This window comes from Haemaphysalis longicornis, unplaced genomic scaffold (genome assembly GCF_048455015.1).
Source record: "Haemaphysalis longicornis isolate Haplotype H1 unplaced genomic scaffold, Haemaphysalis longicornis Haplotype H1 scaffold_9, whole genome shotgun sequence".
NCBI lineage: Eukaryota > Metazoa > Arthropoda > Arachnida > Ixodida > Ixodidae > Haemaphysalis > Haemaphysalis longicornis.
In genome coordinates this window covers 70,348,807-70,372,282 of record NW_027526460.1, presented here as the reverse complement: position 1 = coordinate 70,372,282, position 23,476 = coordinate 70,348,807, and positions in this window count along the sequence as shown.

The following is a 23,476-nucleotide window of genomic DNA, read 5'->3' as shown; positions in this document are numbered from 1 at the left end:
TCGTAAGGGCTTCTTTTCTGCAGATGTTTTGTGTTGCATGAAAGTATTAGTGTAGTGTGCTGAGCTGGACACGTGTTGGAAGTGTTGTGCGAGTGTGTTAGCCTGGTCTTCCAGTGTGTCCCCTGTTGTACTAACCAGGGGCAGGCTGTGTGTCTGTTGTCCTTTTAGTTTTCGTATTCGTGTCCAGACTTTGTGTGTATCAGTGTATAAGTTGATGGAAGTGAGGAAGGTGCGCCAACTCTCTCTTTTCGCCTCACGACGCACTCGCTTCCCAAAAGCCTTTGCCCGTTTAAAAGAAATAAGGTTATCTGAGGTGGGGTGCCGGCGAAGGACACCCCACGCCTTGTTCTGGGCCTCTCGCGCCCGCCTGCAGTCCTCGTTCCACCAGGGCCTCCTTGGGTTGTTGGACGCACTGGAGGCCTGGGGCATGGGCTTTTCGGCGGCGTCGACTATGTGCGCCGTGACGAGTTGGGCTGCTTCCTCAACGTGTAGTTGTCCTATGGATGTGTGGTGTAGTTTGGATGTCTCTGTAAATGTATTCCAGTTAGCTCGTGTTTCATTGAACCTATTATGGGAAGATGGACTGCATGGGCCTTTACCTATGTATGTAAGTGAGGTGGAGAAGTGGTCACTGCCATATGGGTCAGTTCCCACACCCTACTCGAGAAGAGGAAAGAGAACTGCGGAGCCAATAGCCAAGTCAAGACATGAGTATGTGTTGTGTCCTATGTTATGATATGTAGGCTGTTTATTGTTGAAAAGGCATGCTCCAGAGGATATAAGAAACCTCTCTATCAGTCGACCCCGGGCATCCGTACGAGAAGAGCCCCAAAGAGAATTGTGAGCATTAAGGTCGCCTGTTAGAATGTACGGTTCGGGCAGCTGGTCAACCAGCGCCTCGACGTCAGAGCTCGAAAGTGAAACATCAGGAGGAATGTATATGGAGCATACCGTTATCAACCTATTAAATATTATCAAGCGTATTGCTACAGCCTCAAGGATAGTGTTCAGAGTGACATGGTGGCAGGCTAAGGATTTCGGGGCAATTATGGCCACACCGCCAGAAGAGAGTGTGCAGCCATCCCTGTCCTTTCTGAAGACCATGTAACTATTCAAGAAATTTGTGTGCTTGGAATTCAAATGTGTTTCCTGAACACACATTACACTTGGCTGATTAGCATGCAGTAGTTCGTATACATCGTCAAGATTTTTAAGAAGGCCTCTACAGTTCCATTGAATTATGTTTTCTCTTCCCATTATTTAGTGTGAGAGCTACTGGAGTGTGTGTGTTTGTTTATGTGTCGTCTTTCGGGGCTGTGACTCTCGCCTTTTTTGGCTTGTCGGGAGGCTTTGGCGTCGGGACGCGTTTCTGCGCTGCGTTGCAAGCAGGAACGGCCCGACATCCATGTCGTCGTCGGATGTCCGAGGGGTGCCCGACGGACCGGCCCCCCGGACTTGGCCCCCCCTCGGGAGCCCTTCGTTTGAGCCGCCACCGCCGAGGGCGTCCGGGGCGCCAGAGGTGGCACGGGCGGTGCGGTGGCGGTGGGAACCGGTGGGGGGCCCGTGGTGTCCATCACCTCGGTACCCTCCAACGCACTGGAGGACGGGGAGACAGAGGCGGGAGCGGTACCGGTCCCGACGGAAGACGTTTGCACCACAACCGCTGCTGCCTCAGCAAGCGGCGTGGTCGCGGGTTGGGCTGCCAGAGGCAACCCAGGGGGGGCAGAGCAGGGACCAGGTCAGACTCGCTGAACTGGGTCCCTGTGGACACCAGACGCCGCCCCGCCCCCCGGCGAGCCGCGTCGGCGTACCTCCCCAGAGGGAAAGAGGCGAACCTCTTTCGCGCCTCTGGAAAGGTGATGTTCTCCGTGACCTTGATGTTAATTATCTTTTTTTCCATTTGAAATTTTTCGCACTTGCGGGAGTACGCTGCATGCGGACCGCCGCAGTTCACACAAGTGAGGGTTTCGGATGGACAGTTGTCAGTCGGATGATCGTTCGCCGCGCATTTCGCACACGTCGTTCGGCCACGGCAAGAGGTTGTACCGTGCCCGAACCGCTGGCACTTAAAACAGCGCCGCGGATTCGGGATGTACGGACGGATGGAGCAACGGATAAAACCTGCATTGATGTGTTGTGGGAGAACTGCGCGGTCGAAAATCAAGATAATGTGCTTGGTGGGAATCTCCTTGTCGTCTCTGCGGATAGTGATGCGTCTCACGGCAGTGACGCCCTGATCCTTCAAGCCGCAAGGAGATCCGCATCCGTTTCGTTCAAAAGATCTGTCTCGGATATCACACCCTGGGAGCTGTTGAGGCTCCGATGGGGTGTGACCCTGATGTCTAGATCAGCCAGTCTAGTCTGAGCTAGAAGCTTCGTGGACTGCTGCTTGTCATTTATTTCGATGAGGAGTTCACCGGACCTTTGTTTTTTGCACTTATATGATTTTCCTACTATGGCTTCAAGATACTTGGCGATCAAGAAGACTGACTGAGTTGCTAGAGGGTGGGTTGGATTGAGCGATTCCATCACAAGAAATCGAGAAAAATTATCCAGTTCAGGAAATGTTAAAGATGGCAATTGGGGAAAAGATACTTCGGTGCGGCCCCTTTTCAGGGACCGATCACGTTTGGGGGGGGGGGGGGGTTTGAAAATGCCATATAGCATAGTATAAAAGCAGGGAGACTGGGGTACTTTCTTCTTTCACCTTACCCTGGTAGCCAAAGAGGTCCCGGAGCTCCCTGCCTGGTGAACAGACAGGGAGCTCTTCCGCCGGAGCTTGACCTGGGCTCCGACGGCCACCGTTCGTGGTTTCTAACCCTCCACCTATAAACACATCGCCACGGTTGGATCCAGCTTATGTTTGGGGACTCGGGTTCCGCGGTATCGCCTGTACCGTCACCAAGATTGCTCAAGGTGCCCCGTGCGGGGATCCGTACCGACTACTGAAGCAAAAACTTGAGCGGCACATTATGAGAGTTGGTCGTCTTTGTGTCTTCAAAATATTTTAAAGGCACGGCACAGTAACACCATTGTTACGTATGTTTCCCGAAGGTTGGAAAACACAAGGAACTCATTCAAATTCCATCACAATTTTTACTAGTACTCACCCAACCTGAGACTCAAGAAGCTCGTCTGTACTAAAGATCACTCCTACTCATTCACCACACTCATTTGTAATTGTACTTACTTGTACTCCAATTCACGAGTTCTCATCACTACTCATACTCAGTCTGTACTCATTCCTCCTCAATCGATACCTTCTAGTACTCATACTTACTCTGTACTGGCTTGTACTTGTACTCAATCTGTAATCACTCGTACTCACCTATACTCACTTGTACTCAATCTGTACTCACATTTTCGTGTATTCAGAATTGCATCTACTAAATGTTTTCGCAATCAACTACTTTCATTAAAGCGCTGCAATAGGCTTATGTAGTCGACTAAGCCAGAGCCAGAGAACGCTTCCAGCCGGTATTCTTTGGTTCTGGTCCCGTTTTCACCTCTTTGTCTAACTGAAACAGGCAAAAGCTTTTCTGGTTACCGATTCAGAAGACCTAGAAAGAGAGGCTTCAGCGTGCGTAATGTGTGCTAGGAGCCTCCCACGACGCTATCTTAATTAAACAATTTGAACGAAGAAACTGCAGAAACGATACCCAGGCGTTCCCTGGCTTTACTGGTGCAAGACTGTGATGAGCGGTTGCCAAGAGCGGCAACACAACAGGAGAAGGATGGAGAGGGTCGCAGGTCTCCCCCTTAACACTTCATTTTACGTTCCTTTAGGGGTACCGCGAAATGAGTGAGAATCGCGCACATACGCCGCGACTCGAATGCGTATTCAAACTAAGTTGTTACTAACAAGCGCATTACTCGTAAGAACTACTCACAAGTGTAACACGCGTTTCACTACTAGTACTTCACTACTAAATGATTGCTCACGAGTAGAGGTACGTTAAAATATGTAGGCTCTTCATGGTCTAGGAACTCCACTGACTGTGCGTGCTATCCTTTTCGAAAAAAAAACTGAATGCAAAGCTCTGATATTTCCTCCTGCTGGCTGGCAACGCACCATCCTGTGCAATTAGCAAAATTCCTACATGGCACATAATAGATAATTTTGTGTGCTCATATGCAATATCTGGCCGTTTTGAGCGCGCGTTCTAAACCCTGTCTATAGGTGCGTGATGAATACGTAAGCAACGCATCCTTGTCAGCAACAATACAAAGCCGTGTCTTCTTTCACACGAGTGCGCCAACGTACTGTCCCGGGAGCAGACGGCACAGGAAGCCGCTTCACTGGCGTCGTTTGAAATGCATCGCGGTATCGCACCCAGGCGCTGCGTCAACACTCCTGGTTGGCGAAAGGGCAACACAAATTGCCCCCCGGCGGTGCGCCTGACTATATTAATGCGGTTTATCCAGGATGCTACTAATTATTGCTACTTGCAAATAAAAAATAAATGTGTGGTCACAGTGTCACCTGCGGGCAAATTGTTGCCCACGAGCAGCGATTAATCTATTACACACGGACCAATGAGCCACGATAGTAAAGGGGGGGACGTCATGCGTGGGAGACCTGCGGGTGGGTCCCGGAAAGGTAGGAAAACGACACGACAGGTTACAGGTAAAAACGGTGCAAATGGACTGGACGGATGAAGAAGGACAAGACAGGCGCAGACTGACAACTAATTTATTGGAAAAAGCCTACGCACCTATATACCCTTACGCGCGCATGCGCGCAGTCGCATCCGTTTATACACAAGAAAGACTCGTTTAGAAATTCATATTCACTACAATACAAAGGTAGGGAAGCTTCGCTAACGCAGTTATCACCGTTTTTTTGTATATAAAGGCCTATATCAGTTCTCTTGCCACCTATCCCTTGCTCGTGCCAAGCACGTTGGTTTTATCCAGTTGGGGCTTGCAGGACTTGTTTACACTGTCCTTGCAGTGATGCGGAAGGTGCGAGTCAGTTTTGTTCTTTATCGACAACTGGTGTTATCTTAGCCGGCCTTTCACACAGCGGCCAGTTCGGCCAATATATACCTTCCCGCATGTAAGCGGAAACATGTATACGACCCCAGTTGCGGAACCCACATACGGTGTAGTATATGCCTTCAGGGAGTTTTTTGTTCTCCGATCCTCTCAGGATCTTGGGGCGCACACTAGCCAACTTCCCTGGGGCAGAGAAGACTACCGGCACTCTGTGCCTGTTTGCTACATTTTTCAGGTTGTGTTCCACTCTATGAACGTACGGTACAATCACCGGGTTTTTGCACTTAGGGAAGGAGAGGGACGGAGAGAAAAAAGAGGGAAAAAATGTAGCCACGGAAAGGGAAGAGATGGGAAGTAGTGGCGAGGAGCAATTGGAGGAGGGTCGGGGCGTTATATGGGCCATCAGCTGAGGGTAGCGGGGATACAGTTGTTAGCTTGCTGAATAAATCCTGGCCAAGCAACGTATACTTCATTTTAAAAGGCGCGTGTAGCACGGTGGAAATCAACCGGCTTCGAACTTTCACTTCAGCTCAACAATCTCAACAATCCGTTATCAACAACCGTGATTACATTTCATTTTCGCGGGCTTGAACACCCTCCCAGTGGGTAGACGTTGTAAGCTACTAAGTGTCATCTCAAGACCTCAATGCTTATACTGACCTTTTTCTTTAGTATTTTTTGGTTCAATATCAAGGTGAGTTACATTTATTCAGTAGGTGGGTCGTGGTGAAGTGGTTAGCATTTCTGTCGGTGGAGGTAGCTTGTGAAAGGCTTTATTGGAGAGTTTCATCCCAAAATCAAGTTCTATAAAGGACCCCTTCCACCTGTATTACCTATGCATGCGATGTTTGTGTGATAGAGCGGGCCAAGAAATGAAATCAGAACGTTTTTGACGCTCTAAAACATATAATACGTGGCAAAAAAGTTGGCGAACGACTTAGCGTGTTCTAAAACACGGATAATTTTATGCGCACACTACAATAATTTAGTCACTAATGGTATGCTGAAGGCTGCTCTTACGGCTAGTCAGAAAGGTAAGACTGCGGGACCAAAAGATTCGGAACCAAGGCTGTTAAGGTAATTAACCACCTTTGACGGGGGTCGGGTAAGACACTTTATTCCTGAAAAGGGTCGATTAGTGAAGAAACAAAATATATAATAGGGAGGCATTTGTTTTTAGTTTGTTTGCTTTTTAGCTCTTTGTTAAAAATAATTTTCTAGAAGAGGGGCGCGAGTACTTTTACCACGTTGAAATATGGTGTCAACGTTCTCCTTTGTGTAACGGCTTGAACATAATTACACCACTCGTGCACTCTCCCTTGAGCAAGGAACAGTTTTTTGTACCGTAAAACTGCCGTAGCTTCAACACTTAAAACATCGACACGAAAATTCGGTTATGTTTGCCGGAATAACATTTGTTTGGATTTTCGGTATTTTTCCCGAAACGCAGCTGAGCCGACTCGGTCGTTAAGAACTAAGGCTCTTGTGTGGCGGCTTCCTTGCTCAAAAACATTGCCTGTTCAAACAAGCACCGAAAACATAACAAAAAGAAACATGGGTTTAGGTGCTGCGTTTTCATTCCTTGCGATGAGGATGCAAGAAGAGAGTGTTTACTCGTGAAGCCGTCTCAAGCTCTGCGGATCAGTGAGCAGGTTCGGAAAAGGGCAAACAGGGTGCGCTTACTGTAAATAATGGTGCTTGAACGCGTCTCATCTCTCCACGGGCAAGCAATTTATACGAAGTTTCTTTTTACGCAAGTACCACTTTATTGCTTTATTTTTTCTACAACAATGCGCTTCTTTAAGAAGTAAGAAACATGAATTCCGCAGGCAGCATTCCGTTTTAGCAAAACCATACACAGCTATTGGTTGTGTTTTATACAGCAGACTCGTGCGGTAGTATTGTGCAGACCTGCATAATGGATCATGTCTGTGCCAAATGGTAAAAACAGTGAAGAGGGTTGTGGAATTCAAAGCTACTTTAGCAACAAAAAAGACCAATGAATAGTATGGCGCTCCATTTGGAGAGGTGCGATCCGACATGCGCAGCCTGTAAGTAGTTAAACCACTCAGCTAAACTTTGATTAGCTAAACTTAGCTAATCTTTGATCGGTGTCCTCAGTGATACATTAGATAGTACAGCATACCGTCTGCTTGAATTCAGCAAGCCAGTCGATTTCGGTTGTAGGTGTTACTTTATAGGTTACGGTATAAAAATTAGATTAAGAAATAGTAGGAAAAGAATAAATTCATAAATATACGCCGCGTACATACCACTGTAACGCACCCATCGAAAGTATTGAAACAGTATTTCTCTCGGCACGAATTCTCAGCGAACAAGGCTTCCAAATGTTATCAAAATATCACCCGAGAAATAAACGACGCGTCGCGCCAACATCTCACTAGCTAGACGCATTCACGATAAAGGCCCATAAAACAGGGTATGCCCAAATATTTTTTTTTTCAATTCTGTCGAAACCACGCTGTCAAAACTTGTTAAGAAAGCTAGCGTTTTCTCTTCTCCCCTGGGAATCCTGTCTACGGTGCTTTCAGCTGAACCCGTTAATTAGGTACAGTGGAACCCCGTTCACACGTTTTCCGCCGCACCGGGAAAACAAAACGTAACAACCAAAAAACCCAACAGCGAGGGAACCTTTGAAAATGAGCAAAATCAGCGTAGGTTTGGCATGCAACCATGTAGACCTGCAACTTTGGCTTTAGAACCTTAAAAAACTTGAGAATGGAGGATTGCCGCTTTTTGGATCGCTCGAAATCACCAAGCGTGGCAATGCACGGTCCCTAGCGATGTCGACTCTCTACCGCACTCGCTGCTTGTCTACGGCGTTTATACATCAAGAATTTTCTGGATGTAAAATGGCTCCCATTTTCGCTATGCCATTAAAGGCACGAAAAAATTCGTGGTTGCAAGCTCAATGCTGTTCTCAAAGGTTGAAGCGTACGATCACAACGAGGGTGTGCAATATTTTTGCTGCTCTATAATTCTCGCGGTGGTGCTTTATGCCAAGCAAGCACTTCCCGCATTCCGAAGTGAAACTTCCGTTGTAAGGGCAGTGATGATAGTGATAGCATAGAGTAATGTAGGGCCATCTATTGGCGATGAATCGCACCCGCGTGCGACTTTGTGCCGTCAGTTCCATAGCCAAGCCTGGCCAAGGCTCCTCAAACGTCAAAATGGCGGTCCGCGCATGTTGCCTGGGCGGCTTCGTAGTGTCAGGTTGCGACGAGTGATAAGGAAACGTACTGTGAGCCACGACGTAACAGTGAGTATTTTAATACTTGGGGCTCTATGTGAGTTGCGCCGGGACTAGACAAAAGCGACGTAGCAGCGAGGAAAACGCGTCACTTTGGAACGTAAGGGTGGGGTTCTAATGTATTTTTGTACCTAAACTTTTCAATGGGTGTATGGCTGAGAAATGCATGATAATTTCGAGATGTTCCTATAAATTTTTGTCAGTGAGAAATGGTACATAGAGGGTATATAAAAATTTGGCATAAACCTCGGAGCCTCGCTCTCTTGCAGACGGCAGCAGCTGAGCACACGCACGTATATCTTTTTCTTGCGAGTGTTATTTCTGTCGCACTATTTCTTTGCATCTCGCAGCTTTACTGTGCTCCGCAGCATTCCGTGATAACTTTGCCGAAGTTCCAACAAAGCATGGGGATTGAATAGCCACACGTTATTTCTGCGCACCATTGACAATGTCTTGTAGGACTTCGCTCTTTACAAGTTCTTTGAGTTTTATATTCGCCTCTGTTAGCGATGCCCATTCGGGCTATGCATCCTTTACTGCCGCCTTCCATTACGGCGGAGCCGCTTCAGGTTTCTCTAGAAGTGGGTGTACTTAGCGCTATTAAATAGCATGCTTACTGTGTCTACAAGCTTATGTGCAAGTGTGGTTATAATAGATTATTGGTAGCCACTGCACTCTTCCTTCGTTTGTGAGTTCAGAGCTTGAGTGGATTGCAGTGCAGCTTGACTTGGGCACACCTAGGACAAATGGCTAAGTAAATTTAAATATATGTAGGGAATATTTATATATAATCGAATATATTTCACCAAAGAAATTTATTCAGGTATCAGAAAAGAATAAATTATTTTTGTACATCGCCAACAAATGAGAAACTCTCAGTCACACTAGAATGCTAAAGTAATCGAAAAACGCAATGATACACGAAAATCTGTGCACATTTCTTCTGAAACAATTTTTGTCACTATTCCTTGACCCTAAAAAAGTGCATTAAAATTGAAGCACATAATAATCTGTAACTAATATATGATGCTGTACAAGTGCTCTAAAGTCTCTGAGGGGGGTAGTGCTGTATATCTGATGGGCACACGGCAAGTTCAGGCATTTCTCCCAGCCTAGTATAGGCCCCGGTAAATGCCCAGAGGGCGACACGGAGCCAGCGACACGAACGCCGCCTTCGGCACATACGCGCAACACTTTGTCGGTTCCCGCGAGCCAGCACGTTCTTAACTCGGGAGCATTCATTTCTCTCCGCACCCGTTGAATCGTAATAGTACCACCTTTTGGATATAAAATAAAATGCGGTATTCTATATTAATTTTGCATAGAGTCAAGGAAAACAAGGAAGAATTTTCTTGTTGGAATTTGTGTATGGGATGGAAGGTTGAAACAAATTGGCGTGGCGCCGAAAGGGGAAACACATCCCCAGGATACATCACGCTTCTTCTGACTGGCCCGCGCAACCTTCTCATGATCTGCATATTTTGGCTCAAAATAAACAGAACATTATTGCTTTTAGGTTCCCTAAAAAGGATGTTTTTTTTTGCAAGTATGAGACCTGCTTTTGCGCGATGTTTCTAGGTGTAAGCCGATTCATGTGAGTACACTTGTCTAAACGAAAGACGTTGTTTACTTCAGAGCTACTGACTGAGCAATATGACCATTACATAGTGGTGAGATTTGAACATGGCACTTGTCATATGCAACACTATGCAACACATGCATATGCAACAGATTCACACTTGTTTCTCTGTATGAAACGTGGTAGCGTTAACGCACCATCGAATACAATGTCTGGAAAACGAAAAATACAATGGTGATTTAGAATTCATGGCTTTGTTACATAAATTTGAATCTTACAAAGGTGTGTATACGGTGCGCAGGGTCATATTTTTTATGTTTTTTGTTCGCGTCTGCCTGAGCACCGCACTGCCTATATCTTTCTCTCCAGTTCTAGGGATAGAAAAAACGACATAGATTTTGCGAAATACATGATTCCCTTACACCAATAAACTTTTCGGGTTTTTCGGTGCAACGAAGCACGCCAGCTGTATAAAAGCACGCCCCGAAAAAAAAACTCTTTACGGGAGGGTGATCAAAGAACTCTCATTTGGATGAAGACTTCACAAAGGGGGCTGGGCGGCATTGCAGGAGGGAGGAGGATACCCAATAACTATACTAGAATTGGTTAGAATATTCACGTTTGGCGACATTTTTCGCTATACTTTAACGGCTCTGCTGTGAGAACGCTATTAAAAGTGATTGTATCGCTTTTACTTCTTCTAGTTTGCAGCAAAAGCTTTTTTCTGAACAAAACAAAAAACAGCTGAAGCACGAACATTTGGTCCTGCGTTTTGCATATTTCATTTTTATTGAACTGAATGTTATCTGTTTTTTCTAGCCCGTTCAGTGGATTATTCAACAGCCTCGCGTATTTTGGTTTTAAACAAAAGCCTATGATATGTTATGATATTCAATACGCCAGGAAACGTTTAGGAATATCAACGCCTAGGGAGTGCGCCGCATGCGGGCGAAAGTCATCTCAAATAATAGATTTACCATAGGATGGAACGGTAGGGGGATAAACTACGCTGGGATGACTGCGTTTGAGCGTCGTCGCTGTGAACAGATATACTGCGCACTTAGGCGCATTTACAGCCTCCTAAAAAACCTAATAACCCCCTGCTAGTATTTCACAGCAGCATGTAATCCGCTCTGTTACTCTGTTTTTAAAAAACAGTAAGCAATGCAGAAAATCTCCCTCTGTACCCGCAAGAAAACAGAAGAATCTGCGAGGAAATCCAAAACCTTCAGTGTGCTATCGTACACCTAGGCAGGAAGGCAATACATTACATCAGCGCCGTCTCATTTGGAGGCATCTACATTCTGCAAAATTTCTTTGCGTCATCGTTGCAGTATCTTGCAGGTATGCGGGCTAATAAATTTAAGCTAGACGCAGACGCACACAACTATGGGCTGGTAGGGCCACACCGACAGCCTTCGTTGCCCTCGAACGTGCCTTCGCAAAGGCGACTAGCTTTATTGTATTGTATTGAGGGCGCTTCACACAGAATGAAGAAGTGCACTGATCTACATGACATGCGACGCGCTAGAGGTTTCCGTTTCTGATTTTAAAGCTACGCCTAGTCACTCGAGTCCCACTAATCGCGCACGTTCAGATTGCCGTCAATATAACATGTGTCTATCTATTCCTTCTCAGTAAAATCACTGTGTTACTGTCTTGTTGTCACTTCTCCACCCAAAAGAAAGTAATTTCAATCTCACAATTGTATTATCTAAACAAGACGCCTCCACAATGGCTGACTTTCCTGTAGAAGAAAGCTACATGTGACGTTTTATGAAATTTTGGCGTACTTCCATCTGAACTTTAATTGCAGTATACCATCTTACCCTAGATTAATACACTAAAAAACAGTAGTTAAGGTACCCTATACTAGTTGCTTTATTAGAATGGAGCTTTTGTTCATCAACGTGGCTATCTGGGCGTGTTGGTTTAACATGATTACGAGAAGACAGCGCGGTTTACACACGGACACAAGGAAGAGTACTTGACACACTTGTGTGTCAAGTACTCTTCCGCGCTCAGCGCTCAGCGCTCGTGTGTGTCAAGTACTCTTCCTTGTGTCCGTGTGTAAACCGCGCTGTCTTCTCGTAGTTTTGTTCATCGATTAGTTTAGGCAGCCGTTATGGTCAATATTCATCAGAATATGCCGCTACAAAATCTTCATATTCACTTTAATAGCATCTTTTCCAATACCATCAGGGCCCGAGAGAAATCCCTCTTTCACCAGAGTTGGCTAATCAGTTTCCATCAAAGGAACCAACTAAGGGGAGGATCATTAGTTACTCGACACGGGTGAGATGAAGCATTGCAAACTAGCAGTATATGTCCGCGGCACCGTTCTCCCAACTCTTCCCCCATACATCGATGCCTTGCAGTCTAGGCGCCAATAGGGCCAGTAGACCGTGCACCAGTCCTTTTCTACGCTGTTCGGTAGGCTGGGCAAGAGCCGGTCGTGTATCTAGCCGGCCATGGATGCTATACTACAGTACAATGGCCTAGGAAACAATGCAGGGCCCCAAAACTAGATGTTCGAGTCGATCCAATAGAAACCGGTGAAGCTGAACTAACGTTCTGCATAGGCACCGGACATTCAAGTTTTCCGGGTGACCGCCACGGCAGCGGCGGCAGACGCGCACAACTATGGGCCGGTTTCCACGTGAGCAAATGCTCACGTGGAAATTATTTTTAATGTGCTCGAGCCTATTCAAGCTTTGCTGAAACACGCACAATCTGTCATGACAACTTTGACCGAAAAATAAAAACTAGGTTACGTAGATCGATTAATGATAGGCTGCAAAAATATGTGATATGTCTAGCCGCATCGGCTCTTTTAACAGGGGTGGTTTTAAGATATTGGATAACCGTACAAAACCACTTTCAAGTAGGCGGTGATCTTTACAGCGGTGAGGGCAAATTTCGTTGGGCTCGTGTGGGAATGACGAGCCTGTTCTTCCATTAAATGGGAACACAAAGCACCCACAAGTGTGGGATTTTGAAGCCGCTACTAAATCGTTGGTTGGCTCTTCAAATTTACTTTATAACAACTGAACAGCTGATCACAGAAACAACGTAGTTCAAAAGCATGGTAAAATTTTCCCGTGAAGTTAGAAGTTGGATAGTGCAAGTTGCGTCCACTAACTCGGAGAGTTCATAAATGTAGTATCCAGGCACAATAACCCTCAAAGAACTGTAAAGCGGCGTGCTCAGCGGAACACCCATATACTTAATACACCGGAACGCCCACTCACCGACGCGACTTCATTTGATTGCATGTAAAGAATTAGTGAGCAAGTTGAATGAGCTAAATCAGATTGCTTCTACTAGCGCTGTTCGTGAATGTGGCATGGGGCTCTGACGAATATTTGAGAGCTGTATGCGGAATGCTGAGTGGAATACCCATGTATTTTCTCACAGACAGAAAAAACCCTTGTGTATGTAATCCCGTCGATGTTTCAGGCAGTCCCCCGGTTCAAATTATTCTTTCGTACACCTGTAAGGCCAGTCTTTAGGGTCGATGACGCATTATAGAGGGAATGCCGCATTGAAATTTCTTCAAGTTTGTAATAAAGTGTGCAGGTAGCCGATTGATACATATTCTTGAACTTTTTATTAACATTGCGAAACCCTTCTCCGTAAAACACAAAAAGTATTTATGTAGAAACCCCGCGGTTTGTGTCGGTTGAATGGCGTACACTTTTATAAAAAGGTTGTGCTACATATCTTGTGGTTAGCGCTGTCGTCTTCTCAGAATATACCGGGTCGCTCTTGCGTGCTGAAGTTAAGGATTGCCGTCAAACTGTGAGAAACGCCTAAATAATTTGTTGTTGGTAAAGAGAAGTGCACTTTTCCCCAGTATGTGCAGACCCGTTAGATTGTTCACAAAGTGCGTGAAAAAGAACAATTACTTAAGAATCATTCAGTATGATATTTACCCTTCTGAACTGAGAAAAACAAACAATTTCACAACAGAAAAGATTTTAAAACATTGACCCTTGACAATGTGCACGCAAAAGGCAAAAAGCGTTACAATAACATAAAAATACAAACAAGTCTTTGCGGTAAGCAATGTCCTCCAGGTAGTCAATAGGAACCTGTTGTAGCGAATGGCTGTCAATCTTTATCAGTTCGAAATAGTTAAGATTTTCTGTCATAGTCTTCCTAAGTGTCACAGGGACAATGCCAAGAATAAGCGTTATGCTGCTAAACGCTGTAGTGGCTGGAAAGTTAGTAAATGCAAACATTATACCCTTAAGACTACCTGGTATTTCAAACCAACAAACAACAGATCCAGAAATTACAACAAACAAAAAATAATTCTGAATTCTGGATCCTGGTTACCTCGGTGCAAGCTATGCAACTTTTGCAACCATAAAATATTCTCCCCTTTTCAGTGCAGTGGCTTCCGCCATACTGTATGTGAAACCTATCTTGTTAGAAAGATGCGTTTGCGTTTCGAAGTCATACCTCGGGGAATAGTGAAGGTTGCCTAATTTGCAGGGCGGTGTTCTGATTGCGGAGTCGGCAAAAAAAAAAAACTTTGGGCAAAAGTAACTGCTACGAAAATCAAGCTGATCACAGAGCAAGGTTCTTTTTCTCGTCCTTTATTGCCCGTAAATTATTCATCCTTCTTTGCAAATTCACCTGGCAGGTTAATATGCAAATTGATATTCCCTTGGCCGGTTGCAGTAACAAAAAGAAAAGGCGAGATGGCGCTTGCCCTATGCCGTTGGATATGTTTTAATTTTTGGGTACATTGTTTAGTTTTTGTGTACGCTAAAATCGCCATAAATACCTGTAATGCCGCACGGAAACCGTGCCTGGTATTTATTTTTTGTCCCCAGCTTGGGCACTGTGACAATCGGAAAGAACACCTGTTTCGACCGTTTTGGTGCCTTTTGTGCATAATATATTTATTGCAACGTGGAGAACTTAGAAGGTATTATATAAGGCGCAACTACGAAGAGTAGAAAAAATTGCGCTGGGTTAGAGTCCACCACATGAAGAAACAAAATAGGATAACATACGCTCGAGGTAAGTAATGACCGATGAGGTAGAGTGGTGAATGCGTAGTTGCGTGAAACACATTCATATCATTCTAAATTCGTAAAAACAACAAGTTTCTGCGAGGAGGTTAAACCAAGATTAAACAAAGAAACAAGAAGTAAAACTTAAAACGCAAATACACACGAGAGATAGGCACAGAGAGATATAAAGAGATTTAAGGCATTTTCAAAACAACAATCAAAACAAAACCTCACAAAAAGTGAAGAGACAATGCGCTACATCCAAGTGGCGTAACAAAATAAAATCATATAGCAAAAAAAGATAACTATAAACTACACAAAATTCAAATAAAGGCGCAGTCACAGTTAATCAAACCTCCGCTAGATAAAACTACATAGGATAGAAAGAACACGGAAAGAAAAAAAACTCAGCGAAGGACAAAGGTCCATTACCAAATCTCTAAAGAACCCAACAAACATTAAACTTTTATTATTAAACAACGCAGCGATTGAGCGCCCCGCAGCCAGTAGCATACACTGAAATAGATTTGGTGATCTAAGTCATGTTTTCTTGTCCTAGCGGTAAGTTCCTCCACTGACGGGGCAAAAATTAATGTGCATAAACGAATCAGGGGTGCGGCCACCATTTAAAATTCTGTCTATTTTTGCCGCCTAAACACGATTTGATGCTCAAACGCGCCAGCAGTGTGAGTATGTTTCTGCAAAACTAGAAACTGATAAACGTCAATGTTATAATAGAAAAAATTACACCATATTACCGTAGGGAAGCCCTGAGTAGTATGCGAAGCAGCGATGGGGTCGACTGAAGTTCCCATTAGTTTTGAGTTCGTCATTTTCGTTGACGTTCAGCTTCGCGTGCCTTCGTTGCATCAGTAGCTTCTTGACGTAGTTTGAACGAGTGAAGGACGTAAGGTGCGTTCGTACCACATGCTCCTGTCTCGGTTTGTAGCGCAGTGGGAGCAGCGCCGCGTACCTCTCGTTGCGTCCGGAGATTCGTGGAATCAAAACTGGGCGCCCCCTAACTATTTCTTTTTATAGTATACTGCGCTGACGTCATCCCAAACGCTGACGGGGCTGAAGAGACGCGCATGTGCAGTAGAGTGCGGATGGCGGACAACAACAACGAGGGAGGGAGGGACACACCCCCGAGCATGAGATGCTTCGCATCTGAAACCTGTTTGGGTAAAATAAATACCCCAGCGTTTGCTGACTGAGATTCAACAAAACATTTAAGTGCTGCTGCGTTATCTATAGTTCAAAATATGGCAAGTAAACAAGTCGAGCAGTTTTGGCATTGCGAAAGACAAAACAGCGGCCAGCACTGCTTTCACGCTGGTAAGTTGTTACTGTATGCGACTGGTAAATTCTCCGACTGCCAATTGGTAAACTGTTCACTGTAGACGACACGAGAAACGTAAAGCGAAGCACCATTCATGAGCACAAATATTGTTTAAAGGGGTGCTGCAAGGCGTTTTCAGCACATAAAAGAACTGGCGCGATCATTAGGTTCGCTGGCTAACGTCATCAGAGCCAAGTGTAACTTTTTTTACGTTCAGCGGAAACCTCCTATTTTTGTTTGAAAATTCGTTGCTGCGTTCCAAGCCTCTCTTCCATGGTTTTGGGCTCGGCCGTCTTCCCGCATGTGCGCCATCAATTGTCCCACGTGCGCCACGAAGCGGAAATCTTGCAATTGGACGTTACTTTCTCGCACTTTTGGCAACGAGAAGCGTCGTCTTCTAAAAATCGACGGGTCGCGGCAGTTTCTTTGTTTAATTACTGCTCCCATGATTAACGCTATCGTGTTTGTGCAAACTTATCTTTTCATTGTATTATCACGCTGCATCTTAAGGTGCGTAGGCTGGACCGACGCGACGTAGATGTGACGGCGATGGCGGCTTAAAATTCGCAGAATTCGCGCCGTGTTCGATGGCCACACGAACACGCCGGCCTATCGAAAGTTTCCGCGCTGTGACTGGCTGGCTGACTGAAAACGCGAACAATTCCAGTCAGCGCAACGGTCGTCTAGAGTCGACCCGGAATACAAAACGGCTGCTTCCCGGAACATATCGTGTCGTAATGAATCCGGTTCTGTTCTGTTACTTCATATAGCGTAATAAACATAGCAACGTTCATGGAGCTAATGCAACTCAACGCTAGCACTAATGCGATCCGTATTTTGGCTTACGCCGCTTCGCGTGTTCTCTTTGGCGACGATTCGTTCTCAGAAGTTGCAAACTGCATATTCCTGTCTGTGCGACCAGCAACGTTTGTGGAAACTACAGGCTCCGTTAAAAGCACAAGAGGACTCATGGAATGTTCACTAGGTAATAAGGAACCAATATCAACCAAAGTTTTTAGAGTAAAACCTTTATTTAGAGTAGAGTAAATAAAGGTTATTAGAAAGGCATCTCCTGTTGTGTCGGAGCGCAGCGGAATAAAGCCTCAGGTTCAGAGTAACGAAGTGGCGGGTTAAAGACTCAGTGGAGTGAGGCTTTTTTATGCTTTCCTAGTGTCATAATTGGTGAATCATATTTCCTAATCAAGAACAAATCTTTTTGGTTGAACTGTACAACTGCCAGCCATATCACACCTCACTACATCATTGAAGTCATTGTAGCAGCCCGGCAGGTCGGCTGCTGGAGGAGGCGAGAAAGCAGACGTGGTGGTGTTTTGCAGTGTATTTGCAAAAGATTTGTACGCAGAGAGCGGCCCCCGACAAGGGAAAGAAGGGGAGCCCCCACGTCCTTCAAAAGAGAGAGGAAAAACTCCCACCTCCCCTCGCGGGAACCCCTGTGTAGATGCGACGCATAGGCGGAGCGGCGAAGGGACCGCGTTTTATAGCGCGCATAACGTTGAGGGGACTGCATAAGCCGGCCCCAGTCAATGACAACGTTGGCGTACTTGTAAAGCGGCGTGGACTCTAGATGTTTGAGCCAAGCGTGGATGTTGCTTCGCCGGAGAACGGCACACCGGTTATATGCGCAGCGCGCCCGAAGGTGAGGAAACCGCGGAAGAGAGAGTACTGCACATGCGCCGGCCGCAGCGCGTCTGCCGCGGCTTTGACGCAACACAATCCAACACAATCCACTTAAATCCAATCCATTCTAAATCCAATCCAAATAAGCCATGCCAAGCCAATCGAATCCAATCCAATCCAAGCGAAGCCAAGCCAATCGAATCCAATTCAATTCCCCTCGCGAGAGAGTGTTCGCTATCGGAGAAGAGAGGGGGTGAGCGGCGGAGAGCGCAGCTGGCGTGGCGAGGAGAATGGGGGAGGGGTGGACAACGCCGCCGACGACGACGACGACGACGCCGGAGGGACAAGGCGAGTGAATCAGATGCTCTGCATCTAAAAAGGCCCCCCAAGCAAGCAGAAGGCAATGGCTTCAGTACTAATGCCAGTACTCAGCCAGACAACAAGTTATGCCTCCCCTGACGGCGACGGTTGAAGAGGGCGGAAGAATGACTGCCGAAGTAACCAGGCGGCGCCATCGCCAATGCGCGTCTTCCGCAAAGGCGCACTGTCGTCAAGCCGGCAGCAGAGCGGAGAGAAAGGAAAAGCCCCGTCTCGCCGGAGCCGCTTGCGCCGGCGTGCCGAGTGGTTTCCGCTAGATAGGCTCCCCCACTAGATTGCGGAGCGTTTAAAGAAAGGTAGCAGTTACCGGCTGAATGGCGAAAGGTCGGACCACTGGTTATCACTGAAACGTACGTGAAAGGCTGCAGGAACAGAAACCTCAATATGAGCCGTCTAGGCGCGGTCGACGACGACGACTTCTCGTTTGCCCCGCACGTCGATTGTTATTACGTCCCAAAACTTTGGAAATGCCGTTTTTTGGTGGAGTGAGTGGCGGCTTCGTTGCGTCGTGTCGCAGGAACGCGTGTGTAGCTGAGTCCATGTCGGGAAAAGGGAAAACATTTCTGCTGCGGTTGATGCGAGGTGCTGTTGGCCTGAGTTTCGTAAGCCATGCACGCAGCTTCTCGATGTGGTCGGAGGCTTCTGGGGTGGAAAGTGTCTGGTCGGAGAAGAATTCTTCCGGGAGGTGCACTGTCAAGCCGTCACCATTCCCGCTGTGCTGAAGCCGAGGTCTTCCTTCACCATTGAGCGTAGGCCAAGAAGAACGAGCAGGAGTGTACGAGAGGGAGTGTACGAGATTTGCGGCCAGCGTGGCAGGTGAATGACGCACAACACGTTCTCTGGTGATTCCGTATGCGCAAATACTTTTCCAGTGGCTCAAAAATGACGCGGAAAAATGTGGCGTTATGTTCGTTTTCTTTGTGCCGGGCAATTGTCAGAACTGTGACATATTTTCAACAAGGACCAAAACAAAGAGTTTTCCAGAAAAACCACTCGGCCGGTTATGGATTGGAAGGTTGGCATTGTATGCAAATACACTTTCTGCAAATACTACCGGCGCATAAAAAACCGGTTTAGAGATAACCGAGCAGCAGCAAAATAGGTTGCAGAAACAGAACTACTGGCTGATCACTGCCGCCTCAGAACGTGTACAGCATAGTTGGAGAGGACTCTCGCCATGGACAGCTTCTGTGCGCCAATAGATAAATTACCAAGGCGTTCGCATTGAACAATGAGGATAAAACGTGCCTATTTATCCCGGCAATGCACCTGCCAAAAAAGGAAACTCGATTATCTTAACCAGACTTTAACTCAGTAATTATGGGTTCCGCGTTGAAGCGTGTTATTTCTGTTGCGGTGAGATTATGCTTTTAATGTTCGTTTGGTAAAAATTAAGTGGACCTTTAGAACCTGTCGGTGCGCATTTCCCTGTGCTTCGTTTCTTTACCGGTAAGAAAGCATTCATAATTTCTAAGTAGAAACTTTACCACCTTTACGCTTTAAATTATCCCGCATGAAACTGCCTGCCATGTAGGAAGCCCCTCAATGACTTTATAGCTCGTTCAATTATCGATTACAATACAGTAGTTCCGGGTTTCTTTTGGAACCTCCAGACCGTTTCATCGCGTTTGTGGGAAATTTCTGTGGGCACAAACTTCTCTTTCTGCGCGCAGGGGATCACGCGCGGGAAGGTAATCTGGCCCCCAATATACATAAAATTTTAGAATCCAGTTCTTGAAGCTAGGGAACCCTGGAGCACAAGATCTTCCTCTAATCTCTTTTTTTAACTGTAAGTTCATCGTTCTGGCTGTCCCATGTTTCAACGTTTATCTGTAGTGTACGTGCAAAAGATAATTTGTTTGATCATATTCCTTTATATTCATACAACTAAGATTTTTTTGATAATCACAAGGAACGCCATCAATTATGGCTTTTTTTCATTCAGTTTCGATAGTAAAACCTAGAATTCACAAGAGATATATCCATTCCTTCTCCTCAAAGTTGGAGAAGTGGCTACAAACGACTCATATTTGCTTGGAAGGTTGCGTGTGTCGCTTGTGACGCGACAGGGAACTTGATACCGTGGGGAGGGAGGGGGTGGGGGTGATTCTCTTCGTGACGCAGATGAGTAATTCACCGCAAACTGCATCAAGCCAGAACACGTATGTTTTTTCGCCCTTTGGCGCGAACAGTGGCGTATGACTGAAGGTCCGCTTATGTTTAAACGAGCAGTTTTGGCAGGCTTGTCAGGCGTGCTCTCGCCGGCCAGGCGGGTGGATCTCCTTGCGTACACTGTCGGTGGTACCACTGGCAGACGCGTATCCTAATTGCTTCCAAAGGCATACGATTCGATCAAGCCGTGGAGATTCGCAATGGAAGCGTATACTGGGCTATCTTTTATGTAACAACCTAAAATATCTCCCTTCCCATGAATGACTACGAGTCTCTGTCGTGCTTTTGCAAAACATCGGAAACTGCGCCGAAAGAGCGGCCTTGTAGCTGTACGCAAGCCCCGGTATGACCTTACACGCGTCAGCGGCATTATGATGATGATGATGGTTGGTTGCTGGCCATCTGTCGGTCGGTTTTGTGTGGGGTGCCAGGCCCGGGAATGGCCATTGGTGGCCTAACGGCAACTACAGCGCTTTGCTCGGTTTCCCCTGATTGGCGATGAGACGGAGGCATCCGTAACGGTGCGAAGGAAACCAAATGACATCAACGCTGCGCGTGCCCAACGCTCATAAATGGCTGCATAGACATGAATCGGCTTTTCTCTTGCAGTGCTTTCAACATCAAAGATGTCGTATGGTAATGGGGCACTAGTTTCTACGGATATAGTTACTAATACACGAGACAATAAACCAAGGACACCTGCCAAATAGTATTTATTTCCCGAAGCGGTCGCTAGAAAAAGCTCTCTTCGATTCAAGTAAACCCGTGCAAAATGTTTGACAGCTCAGAGGAGGGTGGCGGCGTGCTTTGCTTTTATCTGATTTTGTGGCTTCATCGTTCCTTCGTACCGGGCAGGTATATGGTTAGGTTGGTGGGCCTCTCTACACTGGCGCTTTAATCTGCATATACATAGAAGAGAATACTGAATACGGTACTCGCCGGCTTGAATTTTGGGTGAAATGACTACGTAGTTACGGAGGCCTGCGTTATTTTCAATCTTTCAAGCAAGTCTCTACAGGTTGTATGGTCCTGCGAAAGCGTGGCTAGACAATTTATTAATATTTGTAGTTCTCCTGCAACGAATTGGTTGTCCCACTCCGAGCGTACTCACTCATGTGTGAGTTCATAACAGCTACACCCGTCACTTTGAGGCCATGCAAAAACAACAAAGCCTGTATGTGTACCGTACAAGCGTTATGTTGATATATCTATCTGCTTAAATTGAGAAAAAGCTATGCACTGCAGTCAATGTCGACAACGTCGAATAAGAGCTCCCGGCTGTGTTTGCTTAAAATAGGAAACTGCTATGAGCTGCATTCGACGTCGAAAACGTCCAAACCGTCCAAAGCGAGGATGTCGAAAACGTCACGTTTGTTATGCGAAGCACCGCAAGGACCGTGCGCATGCAGAATATTCTACCTTCTGCCCGGAAACAAAAATCATTCGTTCTAAGCACGTCTTCAAGTTTATGCAGTTCTGCATAAAAAGTCTGCCTAACAATAGCCAAGGAAAAAACAGTCAAATTTTATTTTGACAGGCTCGTGCCCGTCCCGACTGTTTGTAGAACTTTGGTTTGTAATGTGTAATAACCTGTGGAGACCTGCGTCGTGAGGCGGTGAGGACGACAGGTCTCCAAACAACCAGTAAAGATGTTCCTGGGGGTCGGTTATTACACGATTTTTTCTGACAGCAATACAGTTTTTCCCAATGAGAAGCGCAAGAAAGAATGTCTTGTAGTTGTAGAGTCCACCATTTGCGAGCACTTACAGCGCACTCCCTCTCTTTTATGTGTTAATGCTACTAGTAAGTTTTTGGGAGCTGCAGAGTATAAGTGTAAGGCCAACGCAATGTTTTTGGTCCGAATCTACACTTATGATTTTTGTGGCAAGCAAGTTTCCAATCTTCATTAACAGCTGTTTGAGTCTTTTTCAGAGATAAACTTTAATGACGTTTTCAAACAGTAAAACATAACAGGGAGTGGGCGCCTCAAGAAAAATACAGTTCGCGTGGGCGGAATTCAACCTGGGTCGCTCGCGTTGTAAAACTGCCGTCAATCCGATTGCGCTATTACCATTTCCGTTGGGGTCGTAGCGCGGACATTGGCCGTGCACTTCGTCTCAATTGAAGGGGATGTTTGCTTCAGAATTTGGCAGTTTGGATTTCGGTCTTTGGGAGGGTAGATTAGGGGCTATGATGTGACTCAATTTACAGGAAGAAGTCCGCCAACTCCACTTTTTCTTCAGTCTTCGTGTTTGAATTGCGAATGTGGCCAAATCTTTTACATCTTCAGTATCAACTAAATTTTTGTTACTTCGGTTATTTTTTGGTCCCATAAATTGTTGCTTTCCATTGGTTGTCTGTTGTTTGGTCAGGTTACGTGAGGGAGAGCGAAGTAGTGCCAGACGGGACACTCCTATTTTAAAACGACGGGGAACGTCGCTTTAATAAACTGCTTATAGTGTTGTCGGAAGGCACTCAAGACCAAGCCTTCCTTTTTTGTTCTGATTTAATCATCATCATAATTGTCGTCGTCATCTACATCGTCACTGCACCCTCTGCAGGAAAAAAGCCTTTCCAGAGTTCGTTTAGATGTGTTTTCACGATATCTACGATTAATCAGGTTGGGCCTTGGATCCAAAATGGCGTCAGGAATACGTGCTGCACGCATAATCCAGAGCCACAGGATCAGGTTGGCACCCACAACCACACTTTTTCTAATGTTCTTTCATGCTAATTTAGCTTACTATTGTTATCCTTGGTACACCGGCCATGTTAGGAGCAATTTTGTTACTACAGGTACCGGACGGCGACTTTCCCTCCTAGTGAGGCAATTTGGCTTGCGCGGTATCAAATTTACCGTAGTATTGTTATACAAATTCAGGTAACGTTAGAAGAAATGCGATCTCCCGTATGGTGTATCCTTAAAAAATCTAGCGAACATACTAAGTCCACTTTCTCAGAAACCCTTAGAGTAACGTCTTACCTTGCAAAAGTTTGAAATTAAATTTGGCGCATTCAGAAGCCATTTATGCCACCAAAGTTGCTTGTCATACGTACATGACTCCACTGACCAA